The sequence below is a fragment of the Rhinopithecus roxellana genome, chromosome 7 (genome assembly GCF_007565055.1).
Source record: "Rhinopithecus roxellana isolate Shanxi Qingling chromosome 7, ASM756505v1, whole genome shotgun sequence".
Lineage (NCBI taxonomy): Eukaryota > Metazoa > Chordata > Mammalia > Primates > Cercopithecidae > Rhinopithecus > Rhinopithecus roxellana.
The window spans coordinates 47,171,289-47,190,816 of NC_044555.1; the positions used below are offsets into that span (position 1 = coordinate 47,171,289).

The window sequence follows — 19,528 nt, forward strand, 5'->3', positions numbered from 1 at the left end:
ATACCATGCAGCCATAAAAAGGAATGAGATCATGTCCTTTGCAAAAACATGGATGGAGCTGGAGGCCATTATCCTTAGCAAACTAATGCAGGAACAGAAAACCAAATACCACGTGTTCTCACTTATAAATGAGAGCTAAATTATGAGAAGACATGGACACAGAGGGGAATAATAGACACTGGGGCCTATTAGAGGGTGGAGGATGGGAGGAGGGAGAAGATCAGGAAAAATAACTAATGGTCACTAGGCTTAATACCTGGATGATGAAATAATCTGCACAACAAACCCCCGTGATACAAGTTTACCTATATAACAAACCTGCACATATACTCCTGCACTTAAAATTAAAAGAAAGAAAAAGTTGAATTTGTGAGTTTTTGTGCCCTAGTAAAATTAGATACTACTATAGTTAGTGGTAGTATTATAAAGGTCTAGAGAGAGTTAAAAAAAAAAAAAGGAATATTATGAGCAACTTATGCCCACAAATTTGATAACCTAGATGAAATGAACTAATTCTTTGTACAACACAATCTGCAAAAACGCACAGGAGAAGAAATAAACTATCTGAATAGACCTGTCTCTATTAAAGAAATTGAATCAATAATTTTTAAGCAAAATTCACATTTTATTTAGGTTGAAATAAACTATACAAAATTGATTTTCTTCACCAAAAATAACACCAATATTTTCCGTATTTTTCTAGATAAACCACAACACTTAGTTTTGTAGGTTTTCCAGGTTTTTCTTATAAAGCAAGATGAGGCAGTAAATAAGAGTCGTGGAAAAAGACAGAAAAGAAAAAACAGACAAATCAGTTGTCAGTATCCATGGCCTCTGATTCTATCTTAACCATGAAACAGAAGTGTTCAACATATACCTGCTAAAAAGCTTAGGAAGATGTAGGCTCCACAAAGGAATGTAAGCAGCAACAATGAGATGTGGAAGAACGGCAGGCTCTTCCATTCAAACTGTGTTATTTGTTCCTTTAAGTTCAAGAAAGACAAAATCTACACTGAAATCCTTGTTTGGTGAGCTCACAAGCTTTTCTCCAGTAATTTCTTGTAACTGTCCAATATAGATTTTTAGCATACTTAAAACTCCTATTAGCCAAAGCTCAATTGTGGGCTTCACTATAACATTTTATAAAATGTATTCCTTCCTCCCACACCTCTTCAAAATATATTTCTTCAAAGAATTCATAATGCCCAACAAGTAGAGATCCACAGTGACAATAAATGCTCTGTCTAAAATGACTTAACTAAAACAATTCCAGAGTGCCCTCAACAGAGATCACACAGAAGGAAACGTGGCACTTTCAATGTTCTCTTCTGGAAGAACAGGTAGGTCTTCAAAGCATGAGAGTTCAAACAGGGACATTTAAACAGGTAGATTATCAATGGCTAAGGTATTCAATGGAGCCCTATAGGCAAAGATATTTAGTGATTAAGTGACCTACATACTCTGTATGACTTTTCTTCCAAATATCAAATATAAGAAAGCCTATTTTTAAAAGTCTCTTAGGTGTTTTCCATGGTTTCAGAATTATCTGTGGGAAACCCTGACTTACTTGTGTAGAGTTTAATGTATGTGTCCACCATTAAATCCAGGTTGTGTTTTATATCAAAATTTATGTTAAGCAAAGCCAAGTTACTCAACCTTTGGTCTGTCAAAATGATCCTCAAATATGCTTTAAGATGCTTTCGTCCATTTTCATACTGCTCATTCTCAACCTTCATCACAGGAAGAATACACAGGACCTTCAGCAACGCATACACATTAGGAAAAAACTTCATGTCAGGAAGGTGGAGGGCTTCATGGATGGTGGATGGAAGCTCTATATCTTTCCCCCCGTGTTTCCATTTGATTCTCCAACAATGACGCTCGGCTGACAGCATGTCGGAATTGGGTAAGTTACTTCTGTACACATCAGCATAGTGTTCCTCCGATGTGTTGAATTTGAGTTGTCCCGTGACTGAGGGTACCAGAGATAAGCATTTAAGAGCTTTGAGGTGCTGTTCTGAGAATATATCTTTAAGTTCCTGAATAATGTGCTCCACTGTTGGGACACTTAGGGTTTCTTTACAGGAACTCTCAGAGGTTAGCTGAGATTCCTGGTGAGCTCTGCGGAATTTCCCAGCGAGTTTCATTTGAATATCAAGTTTGGTTGCCAAATTTATGGCTTCCTCAAACCAAAATTCATTATAAACTTCAATATTTTCCATCACTTCGTTGAGTGAATGCAGTACTGCAGTCAAGCTACCGCCTGTAAAGAAGACATCAGAAGTTTGCCCCTGGAGATTTTTCCCAAAGGCTCTTATTAAAGGACATTTTTAAGAACAACAATAGTAACAATGAAATCAAAATCTGTTACTGCGCTGCAGAGTACAAATGCTCGGCCAGCTATACAGCTATTCCATCTACTATTTCTCACTGAGAATGGCAGATTTCCTTCAGTTCTTTACCCCTTTCTTTACTGTTCTGAAAAAGAAATTACATTGTGAAGTTCTAAAAGCAGTTGTGGTGATCGATGGAAAAAAGAACAAACTTCCTCAATTGTTCCTAATGCAACAGATACTCCCATAACAGGTACTGATTTTGCCAACCACATATTTAAGGCACAGGAAGAGCAGTGTGTAGATAGCTTGGGGATATTTCTCTAAACGTCTAGAGGCAACAACTTTCATTTTGGAAGAAAATCCGCTGGGCGAGGTGCCTCACGCCTGTAATCCCAGCACTTCGGGTGACTGAGGCAGGCGGATCACGATGGCAGGAGATCGAGACCATCCTGGCTAACATGGCAAAACCCTGTCTCTACTAAAAATACAAAAAATTAGCTGGGCGTGGTGGCGGGCGCCTATAGTCCCAGCTACTCGGGAGGCTGAGGCAGGAGAATGGCGCAAACCCTGAAGGCGGAGCTTGCAGTGAGCCAAGATTGCGCCACTGCACTCCAGCCTGGGCGACAGAGCGAGACTCCATCTCAAAAAATAAAAAAAATAAAAAATAAAATAAAATAAAAAGAAAAGAAATGAAAAAGAAAAAAGAAGAAGAAAATCCGCTAGACACAATGTAAGCCTGGCCACGACAATACTCCATATTGAATCCCCACTTCTCAGTTATCATAGTGTGAAACTTCACAGCCAAAATTTCTGTATCTGCTTCATAAGGCAGGAAGCCTATAAATTCCTCTCTTAGGTTATGAGATTCATCAACAAACCTCACCAACACAGGTAGGTGCTCTTCCCCTGCTATGTCCACTACATCATCACTGGTAATGGAAAAGAAGTGTGAGTCTCTCACTTCCCTGTTTGTTTCTTCTTGAATACAGCTCTCACAGATCTCTAGCATCTACCTCTGCTGTGTTTTTGAACAAAACAACGTGTTAACTGCTGTTGTCTCAAACAGCTTTCTCAGAACCTCTTCATCAGAATTTATTCGGCACTCCAGCAGTGCCTGAAAGTTATCTGGAGTAAAGAGACCTTCTGGGATTTCGTTAGCCTCATGTCCATCCAGAGGTATGTTTTGCTTTCCCATCAGAATTAATATTTCAAATAGAGATTTTAGGTATTCTTTGTTTTCTTTCTCTTCAAGGGTTAGAGGTAAAATGTCCTCATTCTTGCCCTTCACCCTTTTCTTCACTGGGGTTCTGAGCATTGCTATTGTTGGTTTCTTTATGTTTTTGTTCCTGCTCAGAAGTTTCATCAATTTTTTTTTTTCTGTTTCAATGTCCTGATTTTGTCTTCACTCAGTTCTTTTATTCGTTTTCTGTGTCTACTATGTGGGTTGTTCAAATGACTGGTAAGGTCAAATATTGTTGGTATTGCATTATCTCGAAGAACTGTCCTATAAGGACTAGTCCTGCAGATCATGGAGGTCTCAAAATCTTTGGCACATAATCGATAATGTTTATTTAGCTGATCAGGTGTTTTATCTTCTAAGTCTACTCTCCTACAATTCTCCACCCACTTCTGGCATCTGGCCGGGGCCCACGGGAACCTGAAGAAGGCCAGGTTGTACTGCGTGCTCTTCCGCGTGCACTTGTGGGCAGCGCAGAAGTTTGCCTCAGGGCAGTCCGCCTGCCCGTCAGGGCTGTGGAGGGGAGTGAATCAATAATTAATAACCTTCCCAAACAGATGGCACTAGGGGTCACTGGTGAATTATACCAAACATTTAAGGAAGAAATTATATAAACTCTCTACAGTCTCTTCCAGGAGGTAGAAGCAGAGGGAACACTTCCTAATTTATTCTATGAGACCACCATTACCCTAGTACCAAAACCATATGAAGGTATTACAAGAAAAGAAAACTGGCTGGGTGCGGTGGCTCAAGCCTGTAATCCCAGCACTTTGGGAGGCCTAGGCAGATGGATCACCTGGAGGTCAGGAGGTCGAGACCAGCCTGGCCAACATGGCAAAACCCCATCTCTACTAAAAATACAAGAATTAGCCAGGCGTGGTGGCAGGCGCCTGTAATCCCAGCTATTCGGGAGGCTGAGGTAGCAGAATCGCTTGAACCTGGGAGGCGGAGGTTGCAGTGAGCCAAGATCGTGCCATTGCACTCTAGCCTGGGGGACAAGAGCTAGACTTCCTCTAAAAAAAAAAAAAGAAAGAAAGAAAGAAAGAAAGAAAGAAAGAAAGAAAGAAAGAAAGAAAGAAAGAAAGAAAGAAAGAAAGAAAGAAAGAAAGAAAGAAGAAAAGAAAACTACAGGCCAACATCTCATGAATGTAGATTCAAAAAATCCCCATCAAAATATTAGTAAATATCCATAATGAATAAAAATTATGCACCTTGACCATGTGTGATTTATTCCATGTATGCAAGGCTAGTTCAACATTTGAAAATCAATTGATGTAATCCATCACATCTATAAGCTAAAAAGGAAAAATTGTATGATCATATCCACAGATGTAGAAAAAGCATTTGAGAAAATTCAACACTCATTCTGTATGATGCTATAGTAGTGTAGACATTTGTCAAAGCCCATAGAATGTACAAAATCAAGAAGGAAAATTTAAACTATGGACTTTGAGTGATAATGGTGTGTAAAGGTTGGTTCATCAATTTGAAATACATGTACCACTTCTGGTGTGGAACGTTGATAGTGAGGGAGGTTATGCATGTGTGTGAGAAGGAGTATATGGGATCTCCCTGTACTTTTCATTCAGTTTTGCTGTGAACCTAAAACTGTTCTAAAAAGTAAAGTCTACTGTTTTTGAAAAATGGAAGAAGCCATTCTGGGTCACACCCTAAATAACTGGTAGACCTGGAACTCAACTCCAGATTTATTTGACCACAGCTGTCTTGTCCTTATCCACTGTGCCACAAGATCCACTTTGAATTTCACCCTGTTCAATATTTCTTTGCTGAACACAATTGGCTAGATGGAAAATGAACTTGACTCACCATTTAGAAAAGCAAGGAACCTAATTTTTTTGTAGAAATTATAATAATATATTTCTACTAAAGGGTACATTTCAGGAAGAAAAATGAAGGAAAAGTTAAGACATTTCTAGATAAACAAAAACTGATTATATTCATCACTAGCAGACATGCCCTACAACAAACGCTAGAGCCAATCCTTCTTCTGGGTATATACTGAAAGGAGATGAAATCACCATCTTGTAAAGGTATCTGCACTCTCAAGTCATTGAAGCATTATTCACAATAGCCACAATATGGATACAACATAAGTGTCCATCAATGAACAAATGGATAAAGAAAATGTGTTATATATGTATATAGATATGTGTGTGTTCTTATTTATACAAACCCACATATATAATGAAATATTATTCAGCCTTTAAAAAGGAGATACTGCCATTTGCCACAAAATGGATGGAGCTGGAGGACATTATGCTAAGTAAAATAAGCCAGATAAAGAAAGAAAAATATAGCATAATCTTATTTATATCGTGCACTCTATTTTTTAAAAGTCAAATATATAGTACAGAGAGAATGAAACAGTGGTTACTATGGGTGGGGATAGGAAAGAAACAGGAAAATGTAGGTCAAAGGATACAAAGTAGCAGATATGTCGGATGAACAAGTCTAGAGTTTTAACATACCACATTAGGACTGTAGTTAATAAAATTGTATTAAAGATTCTTGTCAACTAAGTAGAGTTTAGCTGTTCTTGTCACAAAAGAAGTAACTATGTGAGATGATAAATATGTTAATTTGCTTCACCACAGTAACTATTTTACTATCTACATGTATTCCATAACATGTTTTAAACCTGAATACACAATAAGATTTATTTTTACAAAATGCCAAAAAGAGTCTTCCAGACTGAAATAAAAGGAAAACAGAAAGTAACTCAAGGATAGCCAAAGAAATAAAGAACAATGGTAAAGGTAGATACGCAAGTGTTATTGGCTGAATTGTGTCCACCAAAATTTATGTATTAAAGTCCTGGCTTCCAGTACTTCAGGATGTGACTATATTTGGAGAAAGGCTATTTAAGAAGTAATTAAGTTAAAATAAGGTCATTGGAGTGGGACTTAATCCCATATGACTAGTATCCTTATAGGAAGTGGAGATTAGAATACAGATACCCACAGAAGAAAAACTATGCAAAGACACAGGGAGAAGATGGCCATCTACAAGCCAAGGAGAGAGGCTGCTAAAGGAACTAACCTGGTCGAAACCTAGATCCAGGACTTCTATTCTCTGTAACTATTGGAAAATAAATTTTTATTGTTTAAGCCACTCAGTCAGTGATACTTTGTTATGACAGCCCTAGCTACCTAATATAATAGGTAAGTATAAAAAGCCAGTAGTAGTGCTTATTTGGTTTGTAACCATTTTATTCTGTAGAATTTAAAGGACAAAGATATAAAATAATAATTTTAAAGTTATGCTAATGGGTACACAATGTATAAAGGTGTAATTTGTGACAATAACAACATAAAAGAGGGACAGAGCTGTAAGGGGTCAGACTTTTCAAGTACGATTGAAGCTAAGTATTAATTCAAAGTTGAGTGTTACAAAGTTAAGACAGCAATTGTAATCCCCAGGGTAATCACCAAGGAAAAACCTGAAAATACACAGAAAAAGAAACAAAGAGGGATTCAAATGGTACACTAACAAAAAAAAATTAATTAATCACAAAAGGAAGCACTAATGGAGGAAGTGAGAAACAAAAAAGATAATATATTAGTATGCTAGGGCATATAAATATATATGTATATATAAAATACTATATATAAAAGACACATATTAGTATGCTAGGGCTGCCATAACAAAATATAACATAAAGGGTGGTTTAAACAACAGAATTGTGTTTCCTCACACTTAAGGAGTCCAGAAGTTCAAGATCAAGGTGTTAGCAGGTTTAGTTTCTCCTAAGTCCTTTCTTCTTGTCTTCAGATGGCTTCCTTCCCATTGCATCCTCGCATGGTCTTTTCTCTATGCATGCACATCCTGGCATCTCTCAATGTGTCTTAGTCTAATAAGGACATCAGTCAGATTCGATCAGAGCCCACCCTAATAGCCTCATTTTTACTTATTTACCTCAAAGGCCCTATTGCAAATATAGTTACAATCTGAGGTACTGGGGGTTAGGCTTTCAACATATAAATGTTGAGGAACCACAATTCAGCCCGTAATAAGACATACAGAAAACATGGCCAGGCATGGTGGCTCACGCATGTAATTTCAGCACTTTGGGAGGCCAAAGCTGGAGAACTGCTTGAGGCCAGAAGCTTGAGACCAGCCTGGGCAACATAGTGAGACCCCATCTCTATGAAGCAAATTCAGTTAAAAAGCATTAACCAGGAATGGTGATGCACACCTGTACTCCCAGCCAGAGTGACAGAGTGAGAGCCCATATCTTTAAAAATGTAATTTGTGACATCAATAATATAAAATAGGGGAGTGACATTGTAAAGGAGTAAAGTTTTTGTTGTTAAGTTGTTGTCAGCTTGAAATAGAATGTTATAACTTTAAAACATTTTATGTAGTTGCAATGGTAATCACAAAGAAAATACTTATAGAATATACGCAAAAGGAAATGAGAAGGAAATCAAAGCAGGTCACTATAAGAAAAAAAAAACAGTGAAACATGAAGGAAGGCAGTAAGAGAAGAAAGGAGGGAAAAGGGACAAAACATACAGAAAACAACAAAATGGCAATAAGAAGTACTTCTCTATCAGTAATTACTTTAAATGTAAGTGGATTAAACTCCCCAAAATACATACGTTGCCTGAATGGATAAAAAGTCAGGATCCACCTGTTTGCTATCTACAAGAGACTCACCTTAGATCTAAGGACATGCATAGACTTAAAGTGAAGGGATGGAAAAAGATACTACATAAAAATGGTAACCAAATAGAGCGGGATGACTGTACTAATATCAGACAAAATAAGCTTTAAGTCAAAAACTGTAATAAAAGACAAATAAGGACATTATATAGTAATAAAAGAGACAATTCATCAAAAAAAAATTATAAATATTCATGCAACAAACATCAGAGCTCCTAAATATATAAACTTTGACAGAATTAAACAAGAAAAGAGACAGCAAAAAATATGAAAAATAGACAGCAAAATAGTAATAGTAACAGGAGACTTTGATGCCTTACTTTTAATAATGAACAGATAGAGCAACTAGACAAAAAGTCAATAAGAAAATGAAGGACCCGAACAAAACTGTAGACCTGTTGGACCTAACAGACATATAGAACAGTCCACCCAAAAAGAACAGAATATGAACATGGGACCTTCTCTAGGAAAGACTTCATGTTAGACCACAAAACAAATCTTAACGAATTCAAAAAGATTGAAATTATGCAAAATATATCTTCCAATCACAATGAAATAAAACCAGAAATGAATAGCAGAATGAAACAAATATGTGGAATTTAAATAACACATTCTTTTAAAAAAGGCTTAAAATATATTTTAATAAATAATAACACATTCATGTACAGTCAATGGGCCAGAAAGGATGTCATGAGGGAAATTAGAAAATACCTTGAGACAAATGAACATGAGAATATTACACATCAAAACTTATGGGATGCAGCAAAAGCTAAGTGTCAAGTTTATACATGTAAACACATACATTATAAAAAGAAACATCTCAAATCAACAATCTTACTTTATACTTCAGGGTACCAGGAAAGCAATAACAATCTAAATACAATGCTAGCAGAAGGAAGGGAATAATAAAGATTAATCAGAGATAAAGGGAATAGAGAATAGAATGCATCAATGAAACTAAGAGTTGTTTTAACAAGAGCAACAAAATTGACAAATCCCTAGGCCAGTCATGGTGGCACACACCTGTAATCCCAGCACTTTGGGAGGCCAAGGTGGGAGGATTGCTTGAGGCCAGGAGTTTGAGGCCAGCCTGAATAACATAGCAAGACTCTGTCTGTACCAAAAAAAAAAAAAAGAAAAGAAAGAAAGAAAAATATTTTAGCTATATTAACTACGAAAAAAAGAGAAGATTCAAATAACTATTTTCAGAAATGAAAAAAATGGAACATTACAACTGATGCCAAAGAAATTTAAATGACAGTTAAAAAAATACTATGAGCAGTTGTATGCCGACAAATTGAACAAACTAGAAATAGATAAATTCATAGAAACACACAACCTACCAAGACTGAATCATGAATAGAAAATATTAACATAGCAATAACTAGTAAGAAGACTGAATCAGAAATCATAAAACCTCCCAATAAACACAAGCCCAGTAAGAAGGAGGCAGAATGGCTAGACGCAGTGGCTCATGCCTGTAATCCCAGCACTTTGGGAGGCCAAGGCAAGTGGATCACTGGAGGTCAGGAGTTCAAGACCAGCCTGGCCAACATGGTGAAACCCCGTCTCTACTAAAAATACAAAAATTTGCTAGATGTGGTCACGTGCACCTGTAGTCCCAGCTACTCAGGAGTCTGAGGCAAGAGAAAAGCTTGAACTTGGGAGTCAGAGGTTGCTGTGAGCTAAGACCGTGCCACTGCACTCCAGCCTGGGTGACAAGAGTGAAACTCCATCTCAAAAAAGAAGAAAGAGGAGGAGGAGGAGGTGGAGAAGGAGAAGGAGGAGGAGGAGAAGGAGGAGGAGGAAGAGGAGGAGCAAGATGGTTAAACAGAAGCCTCCATTGATTGTCCTCCCCACAGAAACACCAAATTAAACAACTATCCACACAATAAAAGTCCCTTCATAAGAATCAGTCATCAGGTGAGTGATCACAGTACCTGGTTTTAGCTTCATATCACTGAAAGAGGCCCAGAAGAGGGTAAGAAAGGCAGTTGTCAGTTGCAGACACTACATCTCTCATCTGCTGGCAGTGACAGTATGGTGTGGAGAGAGAATATGTGCACTTGGGAAAGGGAGAGTGCAGTGATTGTGGGACTTACATTAGAACTCAGTGTTGTCCTCTCACAGTAGAAAGTAACACTGGGCACAACTCAGCTGGCACCCATGGAGGGAGCATTTATACCAGCCCTAGCCAGAGGGGAGTCACCCATCCCAGTGGTTGGAACCAGAATTCTGGCAAGCCCCACCACAATGGGATAAACTGCTCTAGCATCCTAAATAAACTTGAATGACAGTCTAGGCCACAACACCAGGCAGGGCAACTTACAGCTCCAGGAGAGACTCCCTCCCTCAGCTTAAAGAGAAGAGAGGAAAGAGTAAAGAGGGCTTTGTTTTGCAACTTAGATATGAGCTCAGCCACAGTAGGAAAGGGCACTGGGCAGAGTCCTGAGGCCTCCATTCCAGGCCCTGGCTACCAGATGACATTTCTAGACACACCCTGGGCCAGAAGGGAATGGCTGCCTTGAAGGGAAAGACACAGTCCTGGCAAGATTAATCACCTGCTAACTGAAGAGCTCTTGGGCTCTGAATAATCAGTAGTGATATCCTGGTAATACTTGCCATGGACTTTGGGTAAGACTCAGAAATATGCTGGCTTCAGGCATAACCCAGCACGTTCCAGGCTGTGGTGGTTACAGGGAGTGTATTAGTCCATTCTCACACTGCTATAAATAACTGAGTCTGGGTAGTTTATAAAGGAGAGGTTTAATTGGCTCATGGTTCTGCAGGCTGTACAGGAAGTATGATGCTGGTCATCTGCTTAGCTTCTGGGGGGACATCAGGAAACTTAAAAGCATGGCAGAAGTCAAAGGGGGAGCCAGTACTTCTCACATGGCAAAAGCAGGAGGAAGAGGGGAGGGGAGAGGTGCTACACACTTTTAAACAACCAGATCTCATGAGAACTCTATCACAAGAACAGCACTAGGGGAGATGGTGCTACACCATTAGAAACCACCCCAATGTTCCAGTCACCTCCCACCAGGCCTCACCTCCAACATTGGGGATTACATTTCAACATGAGATTTGGGTGGGAACACAGATCCAAACCATGTCATTCTGCCCCTGGCCCTTCCAAAATGTCATTTCCTTCTCACATTTCAAAATGCAATCATGCCTTCCTGACAGTCCCCCAAAGTCTTAACTCATTTCAGCATTGACTCAAAAGTCCACAGTCCAAAGTCTCATCTGAGACAAGGCAAGTCCCTTCTGCCTATGAGCCTGTAAAATAAAAAACAAGTTAGTTACTCCCAAGAAACAATGGGGCTACAGGCATTGGATAAATACTCCCATTCCAAAAGGCAAAAATCAACCAAAAAAATGGGGGCTATAGGCTCCATGCAAGTCCAAAACTTAGCAGGGCAGCCATTAAATCTTAAAGCTCCAAAATAATCTCCTTTGACTCCATGTCTTACATTCAGGGTATAGTGGTGCAAGGGCTGGGCTCCCAAGACCTTGGGCAGCTCCACCCCTGAGGCTTTGCAGGGTATAGCCCACACAGCTGCTTTAATGGGCTGGCATTGAGTATCTGCAGCTTTTCCAGGCACATGGTGCAAGTTGTCAGTAGATCTACTATTCTGGGGTCTGAAAGATGATGGCCCTCTTCTCACAGCTCCACTATGCAGTGCCCTAGTGGGGACTCTGTGTGGAGGCTCCAACCCCACATTTCCCCTCTGCACTACCCTAGCAAAGGCTCTCCATGAGGGCTCTGCCTCTGTACCAGGCTTCTGCCTGGACACCCAGGCTTTTCCAAACATCTTCTGAAATCTAGGGGGAACCTGCTAAGCCTCAACTCTTGTACTGTGCACACCTGAAGGCTTAACACCATGTGGAAGCTGCCAAGGCTTATGGCTTGCACCCTCTGGTGCAGCAGTCCAAGATGTATCTGGGGCCCTCTCAGCTATGGCTGGAGCTGGAGCAGCTGGGATGGAAGGAGCAGTGTCCCAAGGCTGCACAGTGCACCAGACCCTGTGCCTAGCCCATGAAACTATTCTTCTCTCCTAGGTCTCTGGACCTGTGATGAGAAGTGCTACCACAAAGGACTCTGAAATTCCTTGGAGGCCTTTTTCCCATTGTCTTGGTTACCAGTATTTGCTTTCCTTTTAGTTATGCAAATTTCTGTAACCTGCTTGAGTTCCTCCCCTGAAAATGGCTTTGTTTTTCCACCACATGGCCAGGCTGCTGATCTTCCAAACTTTTATGCTCTGCTTCCCTTTTAAATATAAGTTCCAGTTTTACATTATTTGTTTGCTTACACATTTGAACGTAGGTAGTTAGAAGCAGCCAGGTCACGTCTTGAATGCTTTGCTGCTTATAAATTTATTCTGCCAGATACCCTAAATCATCACTCTCAAGCTCAAAGTTCCACAGATCCCTAGAGCAGGGGCACAATGCCTCCAAGTTCTTTGCAAAGCATAACAAAAGTGACCATTGCTCCAGTTCTCAATAAGTTCCTCATCTCCATCTGAGTCCTCCTCAGCCTGGTCTTCATTGTCTATATCACTATCAGCATTTTGGTCACAACAATTTAACAAGTCTCTAGGAAGTTTCAAATTCTCCCTCATCCTCCTGTCTTCTTCTGAGCCCTCCACACTTCTAACCTCTGCCCATTACCAGCAGCAGTTCCAAAGCTGCTTCCACATTTTCAGGAATCTTTATAGAAATGTCCCACTCCTTGGTACCAATTTTTTGTATTAGTCAGTTCTTATACTGCTATAAAGAAATACCAGAGACTGGGTAATTTACAAAGAAAAAGAGGTTTAATTGGCTCATATTTCCACAGGTTGTACAGGAAGCACGATGCTGGTCATCTGCTCGGCTTCTGGGGAGGCCTCAGGAAACTTAAAATAATGGCAGAAGGTGAAGGGGGAACCAGCACTTCTCACATGGCTGGAGCAGGAGGAAGAGAGAGAGAGAGGGGAGGTGCTACACAATTTTAAATAACCAATTCTCGTGAGAACTCTATCAAGAACAGCACTAGGGGGATGGTGCTAAACCATTAGAAACTACTCCCATGTTCCAATCACCTCCCACCAGGTCTCACCTCCAACATTGGCGATTACAACTTGACATGAAATTTGGGTGGGGACACAGATACAAGCTGTATCAGGGAGACACTCCTTCTGTTTGAGAAAAGAGGAAACAAGAGTAAAGGGGACTTTGGCTCTCTTGCAGCTTAGGTGCCAGCTCAGCCACACACCAAGAGCCTGCTTGGGGTCTCCGATTTTAGGCTGTGATTCTGGTATGGCATGTTTGGACCTGCCCTGGGCCTGAGGGGAGCCCACTGCCATGAAGGGAGTGTCTCAGGCCTGGAAGCATTCACCATAAACTGACTGAAGAACTCTTAGGCCTTTGGTGAACTTAAGTGGAAGCCAGGGAGTACTCGCCACAGGCCTGAGGTGGTGGTGGCCATGGTGAGAGAGTTCTCTGCTTGTGGAAAGGGGAGGAAAGAGTGGGAGGGACTTTGTCCTGTGGTTTGAGTGCCAACTCAGCTGCAGTAGAATAGAGAACCAGGTAGATTCCTAAAGTTTCTGACTCCAGGCCCTGGCTCCCAGACAGCATCTCTGGACCCAACAGTGGTAGCAATGCAGTGGTTATTGTGGGCCTTCAGCAAGACTCAGTACCATGGTCTGACCAAGCAGATTCAATGGTGGTGGTCACAGAGGTAGTTGTATCACTCTTCCACTAGCTCCAACCAGCTCAGCACAAACAGAGAGATTCCATTTGTTTGGGAGAAAGTAAGGGAATAGAACAAAAGTCTCTGCCTGGTAATCCAGAGAATTCTTCAGAATCGTATCCAAGACCACTAAGGTGGTACCTTTATGAGGCTACAAGAACCACAGCATTACTGGGCTTACAGTGCTTCCTAATGTAAATATGACTGCAGAGACCAAAAATATAGATTAAAACCCTCAAATCTCTTTGAACACCTGGAAAGCCTTCCCAAGAAAGACAGGTACAAACAAGCCCAGACTGTGAAGACTATGATAGATATTAACTCTTCAATGCCTACATACCAATGAACATCTAAAAGCATCAAGACCATCTAGGAAAACACGACCTCACCAAACAAACTAAATAAGGCACCAGGGACAGATAATTCAGATAATTCAAAATAACTGTGTTGAGGAAAGTCAAAGAAATTCAAGATAACACAGATAAGGAATTCAAAATCCTATCAGGTAAATTTAACAAAGAGATTAAAATAATTTAAAAAGAGTCAAGCAGAAATTCTGGAGCTAAAAAATGCAACTGGCATGCTGAAGAATGCATCAGGGTCTTTTAATACCAGAATTGATCAAGCAGAAGAAAGAATTAGTGAGCTTGAAGATGGGCTATTTGAAAATACACAGTCAGAGGAGACAAAAGAAAAAAGAATAAAAAGAATGAGGCATGCCTACAAGATCTAGAAAGTAGCCTTAAAAGGGCAAACTTAGAAGTTATTGGCCTTAAAGAGGAGGTAAAGAGAGAGACAGGGGTAGAAAAATTATTCAAAGGGATAATAACAGAGAATTTCCCAAATCTATTGAAAGAGATCAGTATTCAAGTATAAGAAGGTTATAGAACACCAAGCAGATTTAACCCAGAGAAGACTACCTCAAAATATTTAATAAACAAATTCCCAAAGGTCAGGAATAAAGAAAGGATCCTAAAAGCAGCAAGAGAAAATAAACAAATAACATACCATGGAGCTCCAATATATCTGGCAGCAGATTTTCCAGTGGAAGTCTTACAGGCCAGGAGAGAGTAGCATGACACATTTAAAGTGCTGAAGGATCAGAACATTTACCCTACAATAGTATATCTGGTGAAAATGTCCTTCAAACATGAAGGAGAAATGAAGACTTCTGAGATCAAAAAAAGGCTGAGGGATTTCATCAACATGAGATGTGCCCTATAAGAAATGCTAAAGAAAGTTCTTCAATCTAAAAGATAAGGCTGTTAATGAGCAATAAGCATTCATCTGAAGGTACAAAACTCACTGGTAATAGTAAGTACACAGAAAACATAGAATGGTATCACTCTGTAATTGAGGTGTGTAAACAACTCATATCTTGAGTAGAAAGACTAAATGATGAACTGAAGAAAAATAATAACCACAGAAACTTTTCAAAGACATAAATAGTACAAGATATAGGCCAGGCATGTTGGCTCACGTCTGTAATCCCAGCACTTTGGGAGGCTGAGGTGGGCAGATCACAAGGTCAGGAGTTCAAGACCAGCCTGGCCAACATGGTGAAACCCCGTCTCTACCAAAAATACAAAAAGAAAATTAGCTGGGCATGGTGGCATGTGCCTGTAATCCCAGCTACTCAGGAGGCTGAGGCAGGGGAATTGCTTGAACCAGGACCCAGGAGGTGGAGGTTGCAGTGAGCTGAGATTGCACCACTCTGCTCCAGCCTGGGCTACAGAGCAAGACTCCGTCTCAAAAAAAAAAAAAAAAAAAAAATATATATATATATATATATATATATATATATATATATATGTATATATATACACATATATATATGTATGTATATATATGTACATGCACACACACATAATAAACTTAAAAACAGGAGGACAAAATTAAAGTGTAGGGTTTTCATTAGTTTTTTCTTTTTTAGTGAGAATGGAAAATGACAAGGATGCCCACTTTCAGCACTGTTATTCAACATAGTACTGGAAGTCCTGGCTAGGGCAATCAGAGAAGGCAAAGAAACAAAGGCATCCAAATTGGAAAGGAAGAGGTCAAATTATTCTTGTTCACACTATGCAATTAGTGTTATGTTGTCATCAGTTTAAAATAATGGGTTACAAGATATTATTGGCAAGCTTCATGGTAATCTCAAATCAAAAAACATACTATAGATATATTAAAAATAAAAAGCAAGAAATTAAATCAGACCACCTGAGAAAATCACCTTCACTAACGGGAATACAGGAAGGAAGAAAAGAAGGAAGAGAAGACCACAAAACCACTGGAAAACAAAGAGCAAAAGTCCTTACTTATCAATAATAACATCAAGTGTAAATGAACTAAACTCTCCAATCGAAATACATAGAGTGGCTGAATGGATGAAAAAATAAGATCTGTTGCCTAAAACAAACATACTTCACTTATAAAGACACACATAGTCTGAAATGAAGGGATGGAAAAAGATATACCATAGTTCACATTAAAATGTAAACCAAAAAAGAGCAGGAGTAGCTATATTTATATCAGACACAATAGATTTCAAAACAAAAACTTTATGAAGAGACAGAGAACATCACTATAAGGGGTTCCCTCAGCCAGAGACTACAACAATTTTAAATATATATACACCTATGCACCCAATACTGCAGCACCCAGATATATAGAGCCAAAGAGAGAGATAAGTCCCAATACAATAATAGTTGGAGACTTCAGCACCCCACTTTCAGCATTGGACAGATCTTCCAGACAGAAAATCAACAAGGAAATATTGGATTTAATCTGTACTATAGACCAAAGGGACCTAATAGATATTTACAGGACATTCCAGCCAATGGCTGCAGAATACACATTCTTCTCCTCACCACATGGATCATTCTCAAGGATAGACCTTATGTTAGGCCATGAAACAGTCTTAAAACATTTTAAAAGTTGAAATTATAGCTATTTTCTGTGGCGCCTCAGAGGTGTTCAGCTGCTTCAAGATGAAGCTGAACATCTTCTTCCCAGCCACTTGCTGCCAGAAACTCATTGAAGTGGATGATGAACGCAAACTTCATACTTTTTGAGAAGCGCATGGCCACAGAAGTTGCTGCTGATGCTCTGGGTGAAGAATGAAAGGGTTATGTGGTCCAAATCAGTGGTGGGAACGACAAACAAGGTCTCCCCATGAAGCAGGGTGTCTTGACCTGTGGCTGTGTTCGCTTGCTTGCTACTGAGTGAGGGGCATTCCTGTTACAGACCAAGAATGTGGAGAGAGAAAGAGAAAATCAGTTTGTGGTTGCATTGTGGATGCCAATCTGAGCGTTCTCATCTTGGTTACTGTAAAAAAAAAAAAAAAAAAGGAGAGAAGGATATTTCTGGATTGACTGATACTATGGTGCCTCATTGCCTGGGGCCCAAAAGAGCTAGCAGAATCTTCAAACTTCTCAACCTCTCTAAAGAAGATGATGTCTGCCAGTATGTTGTAAGAAAGCCCTTAAACAAAGAAGGTAAGAAACCTAGGACTAAAGCACCCAAGATTCAGCATCTTGTTAATTCATGTGTTCTGCAACACAAATGGCAGTGTATTGCTCTGAAGAAGCAGGGTACTAAGAAAAATAAGGAAGAGACTGAAGAATATGCTAAACTTTTGGCCAAGAGAATGAAGGAGGCTAAAGAGAAGTGCCAAGAACAAATTGCGAAGAGATGAAGACTTCCTCTCTGCGAGCTTCTACTTCTAAGCCTGAATCCAGTCAGAAATAAAAATTTTTGAGTAACAAGTAAATAAGATCAGACTCAAAAAAATGAAATTATATCAAATAGCTTCTCTGACCACAATGAAATGAAATAAAATAGAAATCAATAGCAAGAGGAATTTTGAAAACTATGCCAACACATGGAAATTAAATTATATGCTCCTAAATGACCAGTGGATCAATGAAGAAATTAAGAAAGAAATTGAAAAAAAAATTGAAATAAACCATAACAGAAACACAACATACCAAAACTTTACAGGACACGACAAAAACAATACTAAGAGGGAAGTTTATAGCTGTAAGTGCCTACATCAAAAAAAGAAAACTTCAAACAAAAAATCTAATGGTACATCTTAAAGAACTACAAAAGCAAGAGCAAATCAAATCCATAGTTAGGAGAAGAAAAGAAATAATAAACATCAGAGCAGAAATAAATAAAATTGAATCAAAAAAATACAAAAGATCAACAAAACAAAAAGTTGGTTTGAAAAGATAAATAAAATTGACAAACCTTTAGCCATACTAAGGAAAAAAGAGAAAGAAGACCAAAATAAATAAAATCGTGGATGAAGAAGAAAACATTACAATCAATAGTGCAGAAATTAGAAGGATCATTATGGGCTACTATGAGCAACTATATGCCAACAAATTGGAAAACCTAGAAGAAATGGATAAATTCCTAGACACATACAATCTACCAAGATTGAATCAGAAAGAATTCCAAAACCTGAACAGACCAATAACAAGTAACAAAATCAAAACCATAATAAAAAGTCTCCCAGCAAAGCAAAGCCTAGAACTCAGTGGTTTCACTGATGAATTTTACCAAACATTTAAAGAAGAACTAAACCAATCATACTCAAACTACTCTGAAAAACAGAGGAGGAGGGAATACTCCCAAACCCATTCTATGAGGTCAGTATTACCCCGATATCAAAATCAGGCACCAAAACACACTACAAAAAACAAACAAACAAACAAAAACAAAATAGAAAAACACCACAAAACCTACAGGCCAATATCTCTGATGAGCATTGATGCAAAAACCATCAACAAAATACTAGGAAACCAAATTCAACAACACATTGAACAGATAGTTCATCACTACCAAGTGGGATTTATCCCAGGGATGCAGAGGTGGTTCAATGTACACAAATCAATCTATGTGATATATCGTATCAACAGAATGAAGGACAAAAATCATATGATCATTTCAATTAATACTGAAAGAGCATTTGGTAAAATTCAGCATCCCTTCATAGTACAAACCTTCAAAAAATTGGGTAGAGAAGAAACATACCTCAACAAAATAAAAGCCATATATAGCGGAACTGCAGGTAGTATACTGAATGGAGAAAAATGGAAAGTCTTTCCTCTAAGATCCGTAAAATGACAAGGATGTCCCCTTTCAGCACTGTTATTCAACATTGTACTGGAAGTCCTATCTAGGGCAATCAGAGAAGACAAAGAAATAAAGGCATCCAAATTGGAAAGGAAGAGGTCAAATTATCCTTGTTTACAGATATTATCATATTGGGAACAACCTAAATATGCCAGCAAAAAAACCTTTAGAACTGATAAATAAATTCAGTAAAGTTGCAGGATACAAAATCAACATACAAAGGTCAGTAGCATTTCTATATGCCAATGGCAAAGAATCTGAAAAAGAAACCAAGAAATAGTCTCATTTACAATAGCTACAAATAAAATTAAATACCTAGGAATTAACTTAACCAAAGAAGTGAAAGATCTCTATAATGAAAACTATGAAACTCTGATGCAAGAAATTGAAGAG

General features: G+C 38.9%; 2 pseudogenes; one reads left to right on the top strand and one right to left on the bottom strand.

Annotated features, from left to right (window-relative positions):
• Positions 1-1,517: 1,517 nt before the first annotated feature.
• On the bottom strand, positions 1,518-5,230 carry LOC104677730 (annotated as a pseudogene).
• An 11,750-nt stretch (positions 5,231-16,980) lies between these two features.
• Positions 16,981-17,740, top strand: LOC104677728 (annotated as a pseudogene).
• The last annotated feature ends 1,788 nt before the right edge of the window (positions 17,741-19,528 follow it).